The sequence below is a fragment of the Cryptomeria japonica genome, chromosome 5 (assembly GCF_030272615.1).
Source record: "Cryptomeria japonica chromosome 5, Sugi_1.0, whole genome shotgun sequence".
Classification (NCBI taxonomy): Eukaryota; Viridiplantae; Streptophyta; class Pinopsida; order Cupressales; family Cupressaceae; genus Cryptomeria; species Cryptomeria japonica.
In genome coordinates this window covers 626,335,226-626,355,886 of record NC_081409.1, presented here as the reverse complement: position 1 = coordinate 626,355,886, position 20,661 = coordinate 626,335,226, and positions in this window count along the sequence as shown.

Sequence of the window (20,661 nt, the reverse complement as noted above, 5' to 3'; positions counted from 1 at the left end):
AAAATTTTGACTAAATTTTTTTTCCCTTATTTGAGTTTGATTCAATCACATTCTTTGGGTATCTATCCAATTAGAATAGGAATTCATCCATATGGGATGAGCATCTAACCATGTGGGTTAGGCATCTATCCATACAAGATAAGAGGTTTCATCTATCCAATACGGGATAGGCATCTAGACAAATGGGGTAGAAATTTGTCTAGCTTGGGATAGGAGGTTCTTTGGCCAAAGACTTAAACTCATTAGGACCATCCGAGTCCCGAGTCACTCTCTAAGAACTACACTCCTCTAATAGGAGTGCACCAAAGTCGCGATCCTTAGGAGTAAATAAAATAACATAATGCAAGCTTGAATTCCACCTCAGAATTTGGCATAAAGCCTCGAGAAGTCAAACAAAGCCATATGGGATTCCTTCCGAGTATGCATTGGATTTTACCTTAAAATTTCAATTAGTAAATGTATCCCCTTTTATTGGAGTCCAAGAAACTTCACAATCCATCTACTTTCCTTAAAAAAAATCCTAGACCCCATCCCTGAATGCCTCAGTACTAGGGACAACTCCGTCTCTAGACTATCTACATGCTTGTTTCGACACGGGATCAAGGCGTAAAGTATGTAGTTTTGTTTTCTAATCTATGGTTTAGTGTAAACTATTTTGGTGGGTACGCAACCCTTTGTAGGGTCAATTTCCCAGACAGTTTCTCTATGGTTGCTACCCACGATGGTAGCTCTAAGAAAGGCTCAAGGTGGCCTATTGCTTGTGGTCTAAAACAACTAGATTCTATTTCCTATCATAAGCGTCACACTTGACCCAGTTATCATCCGCTGAAAAACATTAAGATAAATAAAATCCGACATCATACACAACCAATCCCTAATGGGGTTTCCTAAGGTTAAACTAAGTAGATGTAAAATTCATTTAAAAATAATCTTTTTAGATTATCGATCCAAGGGGGATTACCTGCCCCTTGGATTTTAACTTTCATATGACCCTTATTACTCCTCGGTGATTTATAGGGACAATGCCACAAATGTCATTTTTGTAGCTTTATTAGGCATTAAGTGCAGTAGTTCAACATGACGACATAACCCATAAGCATGACCCAGGGGCACCGTAAATACCGAACACTACTAATGTTTTTGTTTCCAATTCACAGAGATAATTGGAATTTTGAATAAATATTTAATTTGCCAATAGAATTTATGATTTTCAAGTGTGTGTGTGTGTGTCCTCCATTTAATTCCTTTTATAAAAAAATAAGTTTAAACCTTAATAAATAAAATACTTCTAATTAACAAAAATCACAAAATGATATGAAATATAATAATAACAATAATAGTAGCAAGTTTTTATCAAGATAGAGTAAGAGGGTTATGACAAAGATGCACAATACATTGCCATGTGAAAATACATATGATCATCAATTACCTTACAATGTATCCATAAGGATATAATCTCCAAGAGTGCAATAATTAAATGAATACATAAATTAGGATCCATCAAGGAGGTCTTCAATCTTCACTCGAGCCAACACGAACATGATGAAGGATGAAAAAGACCCAATGGGTGCAAAAAGCACTCCACCCAACCATGTGGTACCATTAGGTCCACCCCCCATACTAGGAGATATCAGCCAGACCAATAAGACAAAAGTAAGCATAAGACAATACACAAATGACTCACATGAGACTCACAAGACTACTATCACAAGAGACTCATAAGTAGACCCACCAATTCTAGAGGCCCAAAGAAAACCTAAAATGAAAATAACAAGAAGAGACCACTAGGTATGCAATAGGGAAGAGTGTCATCACTAGGATGTCATGGGTTACGCTGGTGAGTCTTCTCTAGGCCTCGCCCCCCATCTTGGGTTACCCTGGTGACCTCTACTGGCCCTCGGCCCCCATACAAATGCTAGTGGACCACACCAACCTTTTGAAGGGACAATATTGGTAGATGTCATTTCAGGTCTTCTCTACTTACTCCAAACCTAAACAAGAATCTAAGAGTAAGAGAGGCAATAATTAATGTTTTTAATGTGTTCTAGCTACCCACCCAAGTTTATTATTTTAAATTTCACTTGATTACAAAACCCTTATTGAGTTACTCTGGTGACCTCTTTGGGTCATGACCCTCGATGAGAGACACTCCCCTTGAATTGCACCTAGTAATCCAAAGAACAACACAAGACCTATGACAGCCAAAAAACATGAGATGACAAGATCCCTACCATAGCAAGGCTTGTCTCACTTGCTAGAACAAGATACAAAAAGGAGTAAGAAATGTAGACTAGGAAAGACCATCTAGCATTTAAAGACATTCAAAGACACCGATTCAATTACATCAGGAGACAAAGAATTATCATACACAATAAAGGGTTCAAAAACATCCCCTAAGCCTCTGAAGTCAAAATACATTTATCAACATTCTCGAGTAACAAAAATATGATAGTCAATCTTCATTTCACACAAAAGATTCAAAGGCAAATACAAGGGACATTGCATGACATATGTATGGACCAATTCTCAATTTTAACTATTAAATAATCACATTATTATTATTTTTTAAACCTTCAATAACTCCCTTTGATACTTCATAATTTAGATGATAAGACTAATATTTTGCCATATTAACATTGTGAGGAACTACAATTCATTAATTGAATCCCAAGGTTTTTAAGTATTAATGAACAACAAGAAATAACTATATAAATAAAAACCACATTTAAAATTACTTTTATATATATACAAGCATAAATATATGTATGTATATATATATACATATATACATACAAATATATATACATATGTCATTGATGTCAACACTGTATCCCGGTTGGATCTATCCCAGTTAGTCTTGGTGATCTTTTTAGTTCTGGTTGGGATTCTTATCCGATATAAATAGACCTCTGGAATCGGATTTGGATGCTTATTCTAATGGTTATATGTTTTCTTATTCTGGAGGTTTCATGATTTAGTTATCACTTTTGGTATTTTTTGTTATCGGTTGGTTTATGTATTTACCGGCCAGCTTTTGGCTTTACCAGCTTCTGGCATTCTCGGTTAGCTTTGCCAGTATGTTGTTTTGTTGACTTGGTCAGTGGATTATATATATATACATACATATATACATACATACATACATACATACATACATACATATATATATACATATATATATATATATATAGATCTATACATATATACATACATATATATACATATGTACATATACATATACATATATACATATACATATATACATATACATATATACATATATATATACATATATATATACATATATATATATGTATAGATCTATATATATATGTATATATATGTATGTATATATATGTATATATATGTACATATGTGTGTGTGTGTGTGTGTGTGTGTGTGTGTGTGTGTGTGTGTGTGTGTGTGTGTGTGTGTGTGTGTGTGTGTGTGTGTGTGTGTGTGTTGGCAATATGCTGGATTTGGTTAAGTGTTGTCATTGATATCAACACTGTATCCCGGTTAGTCTTGGTGATCTTTTTGGTTTTGGTTGTGATTCTGATCCAGTATGATCAGATCTTTGGAATTGGTTTTGGATACTTATTTTGATGGTTATATGCTTGCTATATTCTAGTGATTTTATGATTTAGTTATCACTTTTGGTATTTTTGGTTACCGGTTGGTTTATGCCTTTACCGGCTAGCTTTTGGCTTTATCGACTTTTGGTGTTCCCGATTAGCTTTACCAGTATGTTGTTTTGGTGACTTGGTCAATAGATTTTGGATCCGGCTTATGGAATAGATTCCTTTCATCTTGTTGGTGCTTCTTGATCATATCTCAGGTGTTTGGTGAATTTGCATTGGATGGTGTGTTGTTATGGTGGTCCTATTTGGATCTGGTTAAACTTTCACTGAGGGTTTCTACCGGCAAGTGAAGCGTGTTGGATTTTGGTCTTAGCGGAATCCCCGGTGGATATAATTGTTTGGTTACTTGATTTAGGTCCATGCTATGTATTGTAAATCATAATATTGGTCTGTTGATATCATGTGATGTAATTTTTGTAATTATGGGTTTAGGGTTTAACCGACCTTGACAATAAGGTTAATGATCTTTATTTATAGATGAATTGTTCATGCGATTCATATAGATTGATGGTTATGGTTGGTTAAGTCTGCATTATCAGAGAAAGAACTAAGTGTGAATAAAGTCATATCATTCAGGTGAAGGTTGGAAAGGTTTTGTATTGTAGAGCAAACATCAGTGCTTAACCGGAACTGTATCAAGCATTAGTAAATGCTACTTTCACATCTCATTGTTTTACATATTGTAGTCTAATGATTTTTTAAGTCAATGATACTTCCCTTTGTGATGAGCAGTGCGCTCTAGGTTTTTGGTGTAATAACCCACTCTACTTAACCCAAGAAATTTCGACCATTTTTAAAAAAAATTATTTATTTATTCATTTGTGTTTGATTAAATCGCATACTCTGTGCATCTATGCAATTTGATTAGGCATTCATCCATATGGGATGAGAATCTAACCATATGGGTTAGGCATATGTCCATATGGGACATGAGGTTTCATCTATCCAATACGGGATAGGCATCTACCCAAACGGGGTAGGCATCTATCCAACTTGGGATAGGAGGTGCTTTGGCCAGAGACTTAGACTCATCGGGACCATCCAGGTCCTGAGTCACTCTCTAAGTACTGCACTCCTCTAATAGGAGTGCACTGAGGTTGCTGTCCTTAGGTGTAGATAAAATAACAAAATGCAATCTTGAATTTCACCTCGAAATTTGGCCTAAAGCCTCAAGAAGTCAAGCAAATCCATACGGGATTCCTTTTGAGTATGCGTTGAATTACTTTTTCTTTATTCCCTTATCTTCCAATTAGTAATAATGTCTCCTTTGATGGGGAGGACAAGGAACTTTGTAGGCCATCTACTCGCTTGAACAACATCCTAAACCCCATCCTCGAACGCCTGAGTACTAGGGACAACTCCATCCCTAGACTGCCTACATACCCGTTTTGGCACAAGATCAAGACGTAAAATATGTAGTTCTATTTTCTAATCTATGGTTTAATGTAAATTGTTTCGGTGGGTACGTAACCCTTTCTAGGGTCAATGTCCCATACAGTTTCTCTACGATTGCTACCCATGATGGTAGCTCTAAGAAAAGTCTCAAGGTGGCCTATTTCTTGTGGCCTAAAACAACTAGATCATATTTCCTATCATAAGAATCACCCTTGACCCATTTATCATCCATTAAAAAATATTAAGGTAAATAAAATCTGAATCATACACAACCAATCCCTAATGGGGTTTCCTAAGGTTAAACTAAGCTGATGTAAAATTCATTTAAAATTTATCTTTTTAGATTATCGATCCAAGGGGGATTACCCGCCCCTTGGATTTTAACTTTCATATGACCCTTATTACTCCCCGAAGATTTATAGGGATGATGCCACAAACATCGTTGTTGTATCTTTATTAGGTGTTAAGTGCAGTAGTTCAACATGACAACATTACCCATAAGAGTGACCCTGAGGCACCGTAGATACCAAACGCTACTAAGGTTTTTGTTTCCAACTCCTCTTGCTTAGTTTTCTATCAATAAATTCAACTATTATACTCTTGAAAAGATTAAAATAAATTTATTCACAGAGAAATAATATATTCACTGAGAAATAAGTATACAGAAGAATTAAATTTATAATCCCAAGAGATTATTATAAAAAGTACAAGAGGATTCATTCACAGAGAAATGATAAATAAGCATAAAAGATTTATGCCCAAATAAATAATACAAGCTTTTTGTAGGGAGCATCAAAGGGAGAAATTTTATTGGAAAGAAAAGATTTTTATTCATGGATTATTTAAGATTAAAATCCAATAAAGCAAAAAGTAAAAATCAGATTTTCTTTCTTTCCTTCTAAATAAATTTAGTAAATAAAAGGAAATTTGCATATTCATATTTGAACGAATTATATATATATATATATATATATATATATATATATATATATATATATATATATATATATATATATATATATATATATATATATATATATATATATATATATATATATATATATATTTTAAAACAATAGAATTTCCTTTGATTAACCTTTCTAATTAACCAAGATGAAGGTTTCTCAAGCATAGATCTTTTAAATGAAAGAAAATCTGAGCGAGGAATAAAACTATTTCCTTTTGCAAAATACAAATTTTCACATATATAAATAAAAGAATGCAAAGAGAGGAGAACCTGGATTGTCGAAGCTTGATGTAGAATCCTCTCCAAATTTTCTAGCTATCATTCTTAGATCCTTGCTTGCAACTTGGTGAGAATCCTTCAAGGGAAACTTAACAAATCTACAAAAGAAATGTGACTACTACAAAGATCCTATTACTATTAGAAAAAAAACTTGAGAAAATTTTCTTCCCATCCAAAAACAATCAACCTCCCCTTTTCGAAAGATTGCATACATTATATAGAAAATAGACTTCAATTCCACTATCAAGAGATTTAATTGAAAATAAGATTATTTTTTCTAAATTATGCTCATACAAAATTGATTGATCACTTAATGGAGGAGTTACATGCAAGAAAATGGAAATTGAAAATTCCCTCTAGAAGCTTCCAATTTCTCCTACGACTTGTGCTCAATTGAATTTGAGTAATTAAATAATTTTCCATTTAAATTATATTTTCAAGTGTGTATGTGTGTGTCCACTATTTAATCGTCTTTTATTATAATAGCTTTTTTCAACCATATTCAATAAATCATTTCTAACAAAACCACAAAATGATATAATAATAATAATAACAATAGTAGTAGCAAGTTTTTATCAAAAATGGAGAAAGAGGATTATGACAGTTGGCCTTTTTGCATGTGTAGACCCCATTATAATTATTCACAATACTACTACAGAAGTATTCATATGATTGTGGGTAGGATTTCCCACTGTGGTTTTTCCTTTTTCGGGTTTTCCACGTCAAAATATTGGTGTTATGTGTGTTGTGCTTTCATGTTATATTGTTCATTGAGTTGTGCTCCAATTTAAGGTTTATAATTGAATTAACTATTGTTATTGTTAGTAAACCGATTCACCCCCCCTCTCAGTTTACTGTCGATATCAGTGCATTCCAACAATATGTGTATATAATATATATACATATCTATACATATATATGTATGTATATGTATATGTATATGTATATGTATATGTATGTATATGTATATGTATATTTATGTATATGCATATGTATATATATATGTATATATATGTATATGTATATGTATATATAACTGTATAAATACGAATGAAATCAAGGAATACATCTACGCATTACTCTCGATCTGAACAGGGGAGGGTCGCCAACCTATGACAGTTCAACTTAAATAAAAACAAGAATACCTATTTTAAATATTCAGCTAGAAAGCAAATGAATTTTGATAATAAGTCAAATAAAAATAGTATTGGCATAAAGAGGGCATATCGGTTTTTTTATTAATCAATTAATAAACAACCAAAAGATGCATTGATAAAGATTGCAAACCGATTTAATAATCGGTGAATAAAAATAAAGAGGAACACACCAATTGTCAAAAGCAAACAACAATAAGACAAGAGTGCATTCTGATAATAACCAACGGTTAGAGGAAACAAAGGGGTACTGGTTATTCAATCGGTTAAAAATATGAATCGATACACAAAACAAGATAAAAGAAATTGGGGGTACCAATAGGCGACACCAAAGAAATTATGCTCATAAGCATATAGTGAATATGATACAAATTGGTTTAAATAGATGGATATTGCACGGATGACTATGACGCAACCAAGGAAGGAATACCGATCCAAAACTCGACAAAAAATGATGGAGTACAGATTCAAACAATCAACAAAACAAAGGGATTGCAAATCGATTAATCATCGGTATCAAAAGAACATAGAAATTTGATGATCAGTTAGATCAGACTGAAAAACCAATAGAAAAGGAACAACATTGCAAATGAAAGCATATCGATTGAAATATTGGGAACATGCCCATAAAAAAAAAAAGATTAATTACCTCATAATAGCAATCGGTCAAGGTCGTATAACAAATGGCAGTCATAGAAAAATCATTTGATTGAAACAATGAATCAAATGGTTGGAGAGAGATGTGTGTCAATTAAAACAATCAAGAAATAACAGATTGCAAACTGATTAAATCAATTCGATTCATACTGATAAACAAGGCAGTAAATATAGCATGCAAATCGAATACACAGTGAGAAAAGGGGGGGGGGGGGTAAAAGCCATTGCATGTAACAGGGAACAAATTTTTTATGTGCAAAGACTAAATCAAACTAATATCAAACAAAATATTATTAAACCAATGTTATTACAACTTGACTAAGGTAAAGATTAGAAAACAAACATCTAGAGAGAAACAATGTAAGCTCAAAAGATCGCAATTCTATTGAAACTTTAATCCTTTCATCTATAGAGAGTAAACATAATCAAAAGAAACAACACCAACTTGGAGTTCAATGCCCAATGAAGAATTATTAGCATTACAAGAGATCCACAAATTTCTTCAAAATGTTTCAAGAGCCTCTTCAATACCTTCAGATCAACCTCCAAAATCACCAAATTTGATTCAAAAACCCATACCCAAAAATTCTGAGGAAAATTTTTCACGAGAGCCCCAAAATTCTTCTCCCTTCCTTTTTTGAAAAAGCAATGAGATATCCCTTTCGAAAAGTAACTCCCCCATTAAAACCTGCATGCTAGATTTTTCCACTATCTCAAAATATAACCATTTCATAACTCCCCTCTCTTTACCATCGAATTTTAATTTTGAAATATATAAATATAAATTGATTTTAATAGATTTTCTTATAAATTTATTGAGCATATAAAAATTACCAATTTTAATATTTAACTATCATTTCCAAAATGGTCAAATAAATTAAACCATTTACCCCATTAAATTAATTTAATTTAATGTTGCAACAAATTTCCAATTTATTAATTAACATTTTTACACAAATTCAATTAATGTATTAATATTAATTCTTTCCCAAAATCAATATCAAATAAACATTAAACTATTCTATGAAATACCGAATTGCATACCAACAAAGACACGAAAGGTTTACAAGATGAACAACTGACCGAACAACCACATGACTACCAATGACACAAGGATACCTGACTAAAATCTCATTCCCGTAGGAACGATGGTCACGTCAAGGGGTCTGACTGATAACTCCAATTTTCAACAGATCCATTGGGTCATAGAGCATGCTCAGACCTGAAGATTCAGGTGAGTCGATACTCAGTACCTACAGTTGCATAAACACATTATCGAGCATATACATATAATCCATATATCATCATACCATGAAAAGGGAATAGAAGAGATATAGCTTACTCATAAAGAGCAGTGCGATGCTTTTCCCTTTCACCCAGGACATCAATGATAAAAAGAAACATATATCAGCTCAAGTAAATATCAATAAGCATAATGATTAAATTATAACAAACACATATATAATCCATCTCAGAAATCATCTAACTAACTGAACATAGATAACATCATATAATCACATCATAGTAATCATCATGTAAATCATCCAATGATCCATAAAGCATAAAACATGAATACCATATATAAATCCATGAGACATAGAGTGCATCATATCTAGAATCATAATCAAACCAACACCAAAATAGGGTCTAAGCCACAAAGAAACTCAAAACTATAGAGTCTAAAAAACTAAAAAAGAGAGTGAGCACTATAGTTCACTTCCTCTATAGTACTAGAAAAGTTAATTTAAATAATTATCTATTGTCCTTGGTCATATATAATTAAATGAAAACCCAAGATGGGAAAAACCTCGATGAGAAATGTTGCTGGAGTCTACTACTCCAATCCATCCTAACAATGAAAATACTGTTACAAAGTTTAGGGCACTAACCCAAGGAGCACCAACCCCTGACTTTATGGGCTACAACCCAAAAGAGCACCAGCCCTTGAATTTATGGGCTACAACCCAAAGGAGCACCAACCCTTGATTCAGGGCACTAACCCAAGGAGCACCAACCCCTTCACCGTTCTACAACTCAGTGATCACAAAGAAAACTTCAATTACAAAAGTATTTGTCTTGTTACAAGTCAATCTTGCAACCATTTCATATATCTTACTCTGTCGGTGAGATACCTTCTCTGCTACACTGACTCACTTCTCCTACTGCTCTCGTGTGTTGGTTTTCTACCAGTACACCTTTCCTCTTCTTCTACTCTATTGGATCTCCACCTTACTCTCTGCTCTTTACTGGTACAACACTTTGTCGGTTTTTTGTCTGCCTTCTCTGTAGTCTCTTTCACTTCTTCTCTGTTGGTATGAACACTACTGGTTCTTCTCTCCTACCAGTTGAATGCTTCAACTAGGTTCTCCCTCACTCTCACTCACTTCTCAGATGCTCATTGATCACTTGGCTGATTTTCTCTTACATGTAGAAGTATCACACTTCGCAGTACCGCAATATTCTTCTATATAGCAGCAGCATAACTATGTCTTTGACCTTCATATTTATAGCTAGGTTTTCATGCCAAAAGCCAGTTCAAATTATAGGCGGTTAGGGTTTCCTCACCATCCTCGAGTCAAACCATATCCAATCAGATCCTGTCCAATCTGATCTTCCAAACTACCAACTACACAACTCCTCCATTAATGCACCTTCTAGATCATGCCTTCCTTTTTCAGCAACCTACAATAAATCTGTCGTCTTTGCTCAGTCAATCACCATAAATATCTCAGCTATTTCCTTTGCTTATTTTGATCCGTACAATCAATCTGTCCTAGATCTCAAGCTGCACAACTCTATAACTTTACCTCAAGCTTTGCAGATACCATTAATGTCGATCTAATCACAACTACCTCTTTGACCCTAGACATCACTATCCTCTGCATATTCACCACCTCAGCTCTATTTGGCATCTGTGTTGACCCTCTACCAGTTTGGTTCTTCAAGTTGGTCTAGATAGGATGACCGACCAAACCCTCTACTGGTTCCTCTTTCCTGTTGGTATACTAACCTTATCGGCACCTCACACTCTATTGGTTAACTCATCATGTCTTCTTTCTATTGAACTATTAGTGGAACACCTTGACCGATCGTCAAACATGTCTATCTTGAGCATGCTTATTCCCACAAGGTGGAAGACATCTACATCTGCACCTTGTCCATATTACTGGTGAACATTCATACTGGTAAAACCTCTTGATGACACAAGTCATCAACCTTCACCAGACTCTACCTTTAGTCAGGTCACATTCCTCTGTTTGCATCTACTTAGCCTTGCCTTCTCCTTGATCAGCTCAGATCTTATCTCAATCGGTTTGTCTGAATGAAAAACACATCACTCTTCTTCTATACTGGCATATCAACATTCCTTCTTTGTCGATCCAGTGCATAACCCTGATCTCATGCACTTAAGGCATTCCTTCAAATTGCTGGTAGATCCAGTGTGAACCTTCAAACACCTGCTTTTGCCTCATCTACCTTATCTCAAGGGACTATGATGCACACAATGTATAATAGGAGATAAGCTCCACTTACCACTGGAATGACACCATCTGCTTTCTGCAATGTACTCATGTGACTTTCTTGTTTGTGCAACATCTCCTTAAACAGGCACATGTGATCTAGTGTGGGCACATTCATTGTCAGTCATCACTCCATATGGTGACTGCATCTTCATCTGGTGGGAGTCTTGTTGTTATACAACCTCACAGCATATCTGTGACCTGTTTATTCTTCTCCTACAGTGTTGATGTGGTTCTGATAACATTTTGCCTCTTCATCACAAACAACTGCTCAAACACCTCTCTATCTCATCACACAAGTGAGGCACTAACTCATGTACTGGTGACTCTTGAGGTCATCTTCCTTACCTTACCGGTGTTCTACAACACAAGGTGATATCCAAGATATCACATCCTGTAATCCTCCATACCAATGTTGCACATACATCTCTTCTACTGGTGGTCATCCCATACCAGTTGACATCAATGACAACACAATGCCAACACTTCTTTACATTTCTACACAAGGCTCCTACAAAGGAATTTGGATTATTTGATCTTTTGGGTAATATATCAATGTTTTTGTATGTCTTTTCATATTAAATGTTCTCATGAGGGTTTAACAAAATAATATATTGTTGACTTGTTTGATGTAATAATGACTTGTATGGCATAAAAATCCATAGTAAGAGGCCATGATTAGGCCAATATTGTATTTCCTCTCTGAAGTTTAAGATGACATATGTGAAATATACCAAAGAAGAAATGTATCCAAGTGGTGTAATTGGAATACACCTTGTGTAAATACCTGAGGAGTCCTAAACGGTGCAGCTGACTGGGACTGATTCCCACAAGCTTTGTTCTCACTAAAAGGAACACTCCCTATCTATACCACCGACTATCCACCATGCGCATGACTGAGGTTCTGCTCAACCAATCTGGCTTTCGCCATGGCTACCTCGACTGAAGATAGCTCAAAAACTCTAACCCCTCCACTGATACGGTCATTAAGACCTCTCAAGAAATGTTGCACGAGCATAGCCTCATCGTTGCCAATCCTGACATACTGTTTCAGCTCATAAAATCTATGCTCAAGATGGTCAAATGACATACCAAACTACCTCAAAGCATAGAACTCATCTGCCCGAGTCTGCCTCCATTGCCGTGAGAGAAACCATGCCCTAAATCTCTTTAAGAAAATCTCCCAAGAAACAGTGTTGATACTCAGACCGATCTTCTCCTCCTCTAACCTCCACCAGATCAAAGAAAAATCATCGAGACGCATGATCGCACATCTTGCTCTGGTGTTGCTACTGTATGGAAACATAGCGAACACCTATCCAAACTAATCAGCCAAGTCTCTGCCTCAAGACCTGTGCCCTGACCATCAAAGAAGGGAGGATTGGCTCTCATCAGGTCCTTGATGTGACTCAAGGGAGCTGGGTCATGGCCAACTGGGACCTCCCTCCTTCTAGGAGACCTCTCTCTCTCTCTCTCTCTCTCTCTCTCTCTCTCTCTCTCTCTCTCTCCTCTAAAACATGCTGATGCGACTCCCCAACCTAAGCATGGATGGGTTGCTCACCCTCAAGCCTGGGGCCTAGCCTAGCTAGAACCTCCCGAAACATTTGTCTTAGCTTTTCCCTTTTGGGAACCTGCTCTTCTGCATGCAGTGAATCCTGATGAACTGACTGTTCCTGCTCCACACTCACATGAGTGGGTGGTGGAAAAGGACTATGGCGGTTTGAACCTCGACCCCATCCCCCACCTCTGCCTCTATTGCAGCCACCAGCACGACCAACTCCCTTATCTTTCCTAACCATGACCAATACTGCAAAAGAGAAAATGGTTCAAATCCGCGACAAGGATAAAGCAAGGGAAATTCAAACACTAAGACCTACACAAAAAGGTCAAGCTGAATGGGCTCACTACATCCTAGAGTACCCAGTGTTGAAACATGGGCTCTGATACCAAATGTAATGCCCCACCAGAAACCCCAAAGGAATGCAACACTACAAAGCAACTAAAGAGTGCACCAATTTTTTTTTTAAAGACTAAGTACATTCATTATAACATTGCACGTATAATAACACAAGCGGAAGTCTATCAATGACATCCTAAAGGGTTAACAACGAAGATTACTTCAAATTAAAATCCACATCACAATGTTAATCCAATTATCCATCTAAATTAGGGAAGTTCAATTATGATAATTAACTCAAACTAAAAAACTGATTCCAAATAGATAGGTTTAAAGAGTTACAATATATATACTTCCAATGATTTGTTTACACATAAGATGAAGGATAATTGAAATAACATACATCCCATTGAATTTGAAGTTACAACATTCCATAAATTGCATGGCTTCAATAGAAAAAATAAAGAACATAGGTTACAATGCCAAGGTTACAAAGTTTAATAATACAATGACCACACGGTCACAACTGTACAATAATCTCGAACATGAGTTGATACAAGGATCACGAACCAAGATCCACCAGCGAAGCCGATCCTTGCAAGAAGGTAAGAGCCAAGATATCTTATGGGAAGTGGCACTACCACCCGACCATGTGATCCCATAATGGAACCACCCTACCGTGCTAGGAGATAGTAGAAGACCCTCAAGCAAGCAATAAGACAAGAACAATAGTACACATGACTCCGTAGAACTCAAGTGACTCAACTCACAAAACACTAGTGACCCTAAAGAGAGAGTGTCATCACATGGATTAAGATGGTTACCCTAGGTAGGTCTCCATAGGTCCCGGCCCCCATCCTGGGTTATCCTGGTAACCTCTCCCAAACCCCCGGCTCCATCTAAGCATCATGCAGACCTGACCAACCTTTCATGAAGACAAGGTGGTAGGTTTACCATTCCAGGCCTTCCCACACACCTTGAGCCTATACAAGCACTCAATTGTGTGCGGGGTACAATATCTTAATTGATTTAATAACTACCCACCCCCTAATGAATTGTTAGGTTATCACTTATTATCTGACTTCCGAGGGGTTATCCTGCCATCCACTTCGGGTGCGGCCCCCGCTCGAAAGCCACTCTCTCTCCTAGGACACTAATAGGAAAGGTACCTCTCTATGAGAACTCTATGGTGAAACTAACAGCCATAAATAATCCTGACATAACATAGGTGAAGGGTTCATAATCACTAACCCAGGATTGACCATTTGGAAACATGACACCCAATGGCACACATCTACCGGGTTAAAACAACAACATCTGACTAAGGGAGTAAACTTCATACAACATAATGACAACTCACCAAAATTGCAATGACATTTAAACTTGACTGTAATTATTATTAACACAAGATCCTAAACAGACAATCTTTTCTTTAAGCAATCGACAACATAAAATACTTGCAATAAAGATTTCCAGAAATAAAGAAATCACATCTATTTTAACATAAGGAAATGATGAAGTCACATGTCTAATAAGATTAATTGAAACCACATTTAAAATTTAATTCTCCAATCATTTGATTATGATTAAATTATAATTTACCCAAATTATCTAAAGCCATAATCTATATTTAATTCCAATTTTACATATATATATAATAATATAAAATAATCTCAATATAATATATATTTAATGAATATAATATTATATGACTATATTATATTAAAATATAATATCTAATTTTAAAAATCACATTTATATCAATTTTTTTTTTACCAAACCCATTTATTTTCCAAAATATATAATAAAACTAATAACTCAAAATAATATATATATATTATAATTTTTTTTTTCTTTTTCAATAAAAGTGGATTATTCCACTAAGCTTTTTTATTAATATTTTTTTTTTTAATTTTTTACATAGGATTCAAAGAGCATACCAGAGGAAAGAACCCTGGGAAGAAAACCTCTGGTCACAGCTCATAAAATAAACCTATAGTATCTAGTAGATTAGTTTATACACCCCATGCAAAACCACATACAAAATGGGGTCACAACACATATAATATCAGTTTTACATAGAGCCCATATAATTTTCAAATGTAGACTCCATAGTTTCTTTCAATGGAAGAAGACAAAATTTTCCAAAGCCCTGTGCCAAATCCCATGAGCCAAAAACCTTCCTGCCAAAAAAGAAAGTATCAAAAAACCTTTGGAAAAACACTATTGTATCAAATACCATGAGCTCAAACAATCCTCCAGATAATGAACATGAATACTTGAAATGAAAGGGGAAAGCGGGAATAATTATCATCATAAAATTTTACATCAACATTACTCAAGAAAATCACATAACTATAACTGCAAACCTTCCCATACCCTAGAAGGAATTTCCTCAAAACCCACCTCTCGCTAATTAGCATTGCTATCAATGGCTAAATTTGCCAAATAATCTGCAATCTTAATAACTTCTCTGTAACAATGGGATAACAAAAAAGATTCAAACAATTCTAATTTTTGTAAAATTAGATCAAGTATATACCGCAAATTCCAACAATTTGATTTCTTTTTCATAACACATTGAATAATCACCATAGAATCACCTTCAATTATTAAGTTCTTAATTCCCAAAGAGATTGCCATATCCAATCCAAAAGACAAAGCATGAAATTCCACATAATTGTTAGTTTTAAAACCAATAGCATGACACTTAGCTCGAAATAAAATTTGCATTGTGATCATAAATTACCATGCCTACCCCAGCCAGCCCAGGGTAACCACGAGAGGCCCCATCAAAATTCAGTTTAAAGTGCCCCTTCAGAGTAGGTTTCCATCTAGTAGAGCATCTCTTACCTATTGCATCATTCTTTTTCAAAATTGAACCATGAGAGGGTAAAACTGACAACATCTTCCAAGCTCTAGTAACTCTACTATCATAGTGTGAAAAAGAAGTAAGATTGTCCAAATTCTTATAAATAAACGACAAAGCAACCTCAGAGATTGAAGACTCAATTTTTAATAGAACCTCAGACATAGGAGAACTTGTTTTTTAAAATATCCTATTGTTTCTCTCTAGCCAAATATTCCAAATCACAATAGATGGAGATATGATCCAAAGGCATGCATAAAAAGATGAGGCAAACATAAAGGGCTAAGATCTAAAATGGGAAATGAGATCCTTACCAATAACAAAGGATATTTAACTTCTCAAACAACCACTGCCAACATTCATAAGCATAATCACAATGTAGGAACAAGTGTGAAGAAGATTCCAAATTTTTGTTACAAAGGACACAAGGGAAAACAACAGTAATACCAAGCCTATCAAGTCGCATACTTGTAAGGACTCTATCCTAAACTGCCAACCAAGCAAAGGCTCCAGCTTTAGGAAGATAAGCCGAATGCCAAAACAACTTATAAGTCCAGGATGACAAATCTTTAGCAACCATAAGAGAGTTGTAACCATCTTTAACAGTGTACTTACCAGAAATATTCTTTGTCCAAATAAGTTCATCCTCAAAATCAGAAAAGAATATAATTCTATCCCCCAAAATATTCTCAAAATCTAATTTCATACTTTGATCAACATCTAATAAATCAATCGACTTCCATCTAGCTAGCTTAAGGGGTCCACTAGTCACAATTTCAAAATAATCTACTACAAAAATACCCCAAAGGGAGGAAAGAATAGTGATCAGAGGAGACCAATCCCTAATATTCACCAAAGGTGTGTATCCATTCCATACTTCATCCCAAAATCTGACCTTTCTACCATTGTGAACAATGCATGAGAGATGAGGCAAAATAACTGATCTACATTTACAAAGGAAATTCCAAATGGCAGAACTCGAAGGCAAATTTGAGAATTTAAAAATGTACTCTCTTGGTCCGTTATTTAAATATTTGGCAAACATAATCTGTGCTCATAAGGAGCTAGGCTTGTCTTATAAATTCCAAACCAATTTAGCACCTAAGGCTAAATTCTGATTCTCTAGACTCCGAATTCCTGTTCCCCCAAGTTCCTTAGGCAAACATACCTTATCCCACGCAACTAAAGGGAATTTTTTCTTGCCATCTTTATTATTGTTCAAAAGAAAATCTCTAAGGGTATCCTGTAAACTAACAATAACTACTTTTAGAGACTTCAAAATAGAAATGAGATATATGGGAACAACATTCAAAACAGACTTGATGAGAACAATTTTACCCGCCAAAGTTAACCATCTATGGTTCCATGAGAGAATTCTTTTAGAAATGACCGAAATAATCTTATCCCAAAAACCAATCTTATCCTGTTTAACAAAGAAAGGAATCCCAAGGTAAGTACATGGAATATTTCCAGTCTCAAATCCCCAAAATGATTGCAACCTATACTGAACCACTTGTGATATATTAAGGAAGAAAATCTTTGATTTATCACCATTCACTTTCTGACCAGAAAATGATGCATAATTTTGTATTATTCCTTTAATCACTTTTGCCTCAACTAACGAAGCATGTCCAAATAACAGAGTATCATCTACAAAGAGACAATGAGAAATACTTTGGGGAATATTATGAATCCTTATACCTTTCCAAAGCCCCCCCACTTTAGCAGCCCTAATAGCCCAACTAAAGGTTTCAGCTAGGAGAATAAACAAAAAGGGAGAAAGGGGATCTCCCTATCTCAAACCCCTGGTGGAAGAGAAAAAACCACAAGGAGAACCATTAATGAAAACTGAGAATCTTGTAGAAGAAATACATGCACAAATCCATTTGACCCAAGCTTTGGAAAAACCTAACTTCTCAAGAACAACACATAAAGCCCCCACTCTACTCTATCATAAGCCTTCATCATGTCTAGTTTAAGTATCATGGATGGTGTTCTTTGGGTGGAAATAGAATGAAGCACCTCATGTGCTACAATTGCACCCTCTGTCGTCTCCCTTCCAGGAACAAAACCACCTTGCTCCAATGAAATGATCCTAGGTAGAATTTTTGCCAACCTAAGGGAAATCGCCTTCGTAAATATCTTGTACAAAGTGTTACATAAAGCAATGGGGCGGAAGTCAGCACAAGTCTTAGTATCCTCTTTTTTAGGAATAATTGTAATCATTGTAGTATTGAGTTCTTTTAAAATAGACCTATTTCTCCTAGCTTCCTCGAGAGCCAATAAAACATCATTTCCCACAAAATCCCAACATTTCTGAAAAAATAAAGGAGTAAAACCATCTGGTCCCGAAGCTTTATTCAGATTCATGGCAAAGATAGCACTCTTAACTTCTTCTAAGGAAAAGGGAGACATCAACATCTTATTGTCTTCCAAAGATACTAAAGGAGGAATATTAGATATAATATAATTGCTGAGATTTCCATTTTCCGAAGATCATAATGACTTAAAAAACCTAACTGCCTCTAAAGCAATAACCTCTGGCTCTGTCAATAAATTCCCATTCTGACACTGAATACAAGATATCCTATTCTTACATCTTTTAATCTTAGTTGAAGAATGAAAAAAATTCGTGTTCTTATCACCATCTGAAAGCCATAACTCTCTAGATTTATGCCTTCAATAGATTTCTGCTCTAGCTAACACCTCCTCAAGCTGTAAGTTTAGTGACTTCAATTCATCAAAAACTTGTGGCACCATACCATGTTGAAGCACATGAGTATTAAGACACTCAATAATATCTTGAATCGTTTGTTTCTCCTGAAAAATGTTCTTAAAATTTGAGATATTCCATTCCCTAATATTCAATTTCAAATAACTTAACTTCTTAGAAATCTGAAACATACGGGACCCAAAACAGAAAGGAGCAGAATTCCACCATTTCATAAGTAGAGGCAAAAAAGAAGAATCCCTAAACCATATGGGCTCAAATTTAAATGAAGACTTAAAAGAAGCCCTATCCTCAATAACTGATAGGGAAATTGGAAAGTGATCAGAACCTGAGACCGGTAGAATAGAGGAAAAGAATTCAAAATCTGAATCAATCCAATTCTCAGATAACAAAAATCGATCTAATCTCTTAGCAATCTGAGAAAAATCCCTTCTCATGTTTGTCCATGTGAAAACCCCATTCTAAGACTTACAATAAAAAAGGCTCATATCAGAAATGAAATCCCCAAAGTCATCCATAATCTTTTTATTAGGGAAAACACCTCTTTTCTCATCTAAATCAGTGATAGCATTAAAATCACCCCCAAAGATAATAAAGGAACCATGTCTTAAGGGAGAAGAAATCATCTTTAATTCACCCCATAACTTACACTTCCCTTGAATTCCTGACAGGGCATAAACATTAAAAAGCCAGAATTTAACCTTCGAAATCTTGCTTATAACTAAAGTCAACATCCAATTTGTAGCAGATGCCACTAACTGTACCTCAATATTATAATTATTCCAAAGCAGTGCCAAACCTCCTAAAGCACCACAAGAAGGAGAAGAAAGAAAATTCCACCTTCTCCAAGATGAAAAAACCGAATCAGCAGACTCCTTTGACAACTTTGTTTCTTGCAACATAAAAATATCACACTTAAATAAGTCCATCTTGGACTTAATTAAGTGTGTCTTGTTAGGGGCATTTAAGCTCCTAACATTCCAATAAATAATTCTCATTATCCTCGAGGGGAGGCCGAAGCTCCCCTCTTCCCATTAGTCAGAGAATTTTTGCTTTCCCCAAAGCAACCTTGCAAATTACGTTTCATAGCCCCCGACCTTGTCACAGGAGGACTAGTCATAGATCTTTTACTCCTCTTTCTTTTTACACTTACAGGAGTTAGGCATGTTTTCCTAGGCCTACCAAGAGAGACATAAATCGATTGCCATCCCCCAATTGGAATTTTTGCCAAAACAAGAATAGAACCAAAAGAATTTAACTCAGAATTTTTTTCCCAATTTTGGAAATTACCAGGAAGAATTTTTTTTTTTACAATTGAAGACATGAGGGGAATTTCTTTGCAAAATTTTGCCAGCATGACTCTACCGAAAATCACAAAAATTAAAAGCTACAATCAACAAGAAATGAAATCCTTTGCATAATCAAAATGAAGAATGGATTTTTTAAACCAAAACTTTTCATGAAATTAATTTGGGAGAGTTTGAAACTGCATTTTAATAACAAAATTGAGTGTGATTTTTCCATAAACTTCATAGAAAACAAAATCCATA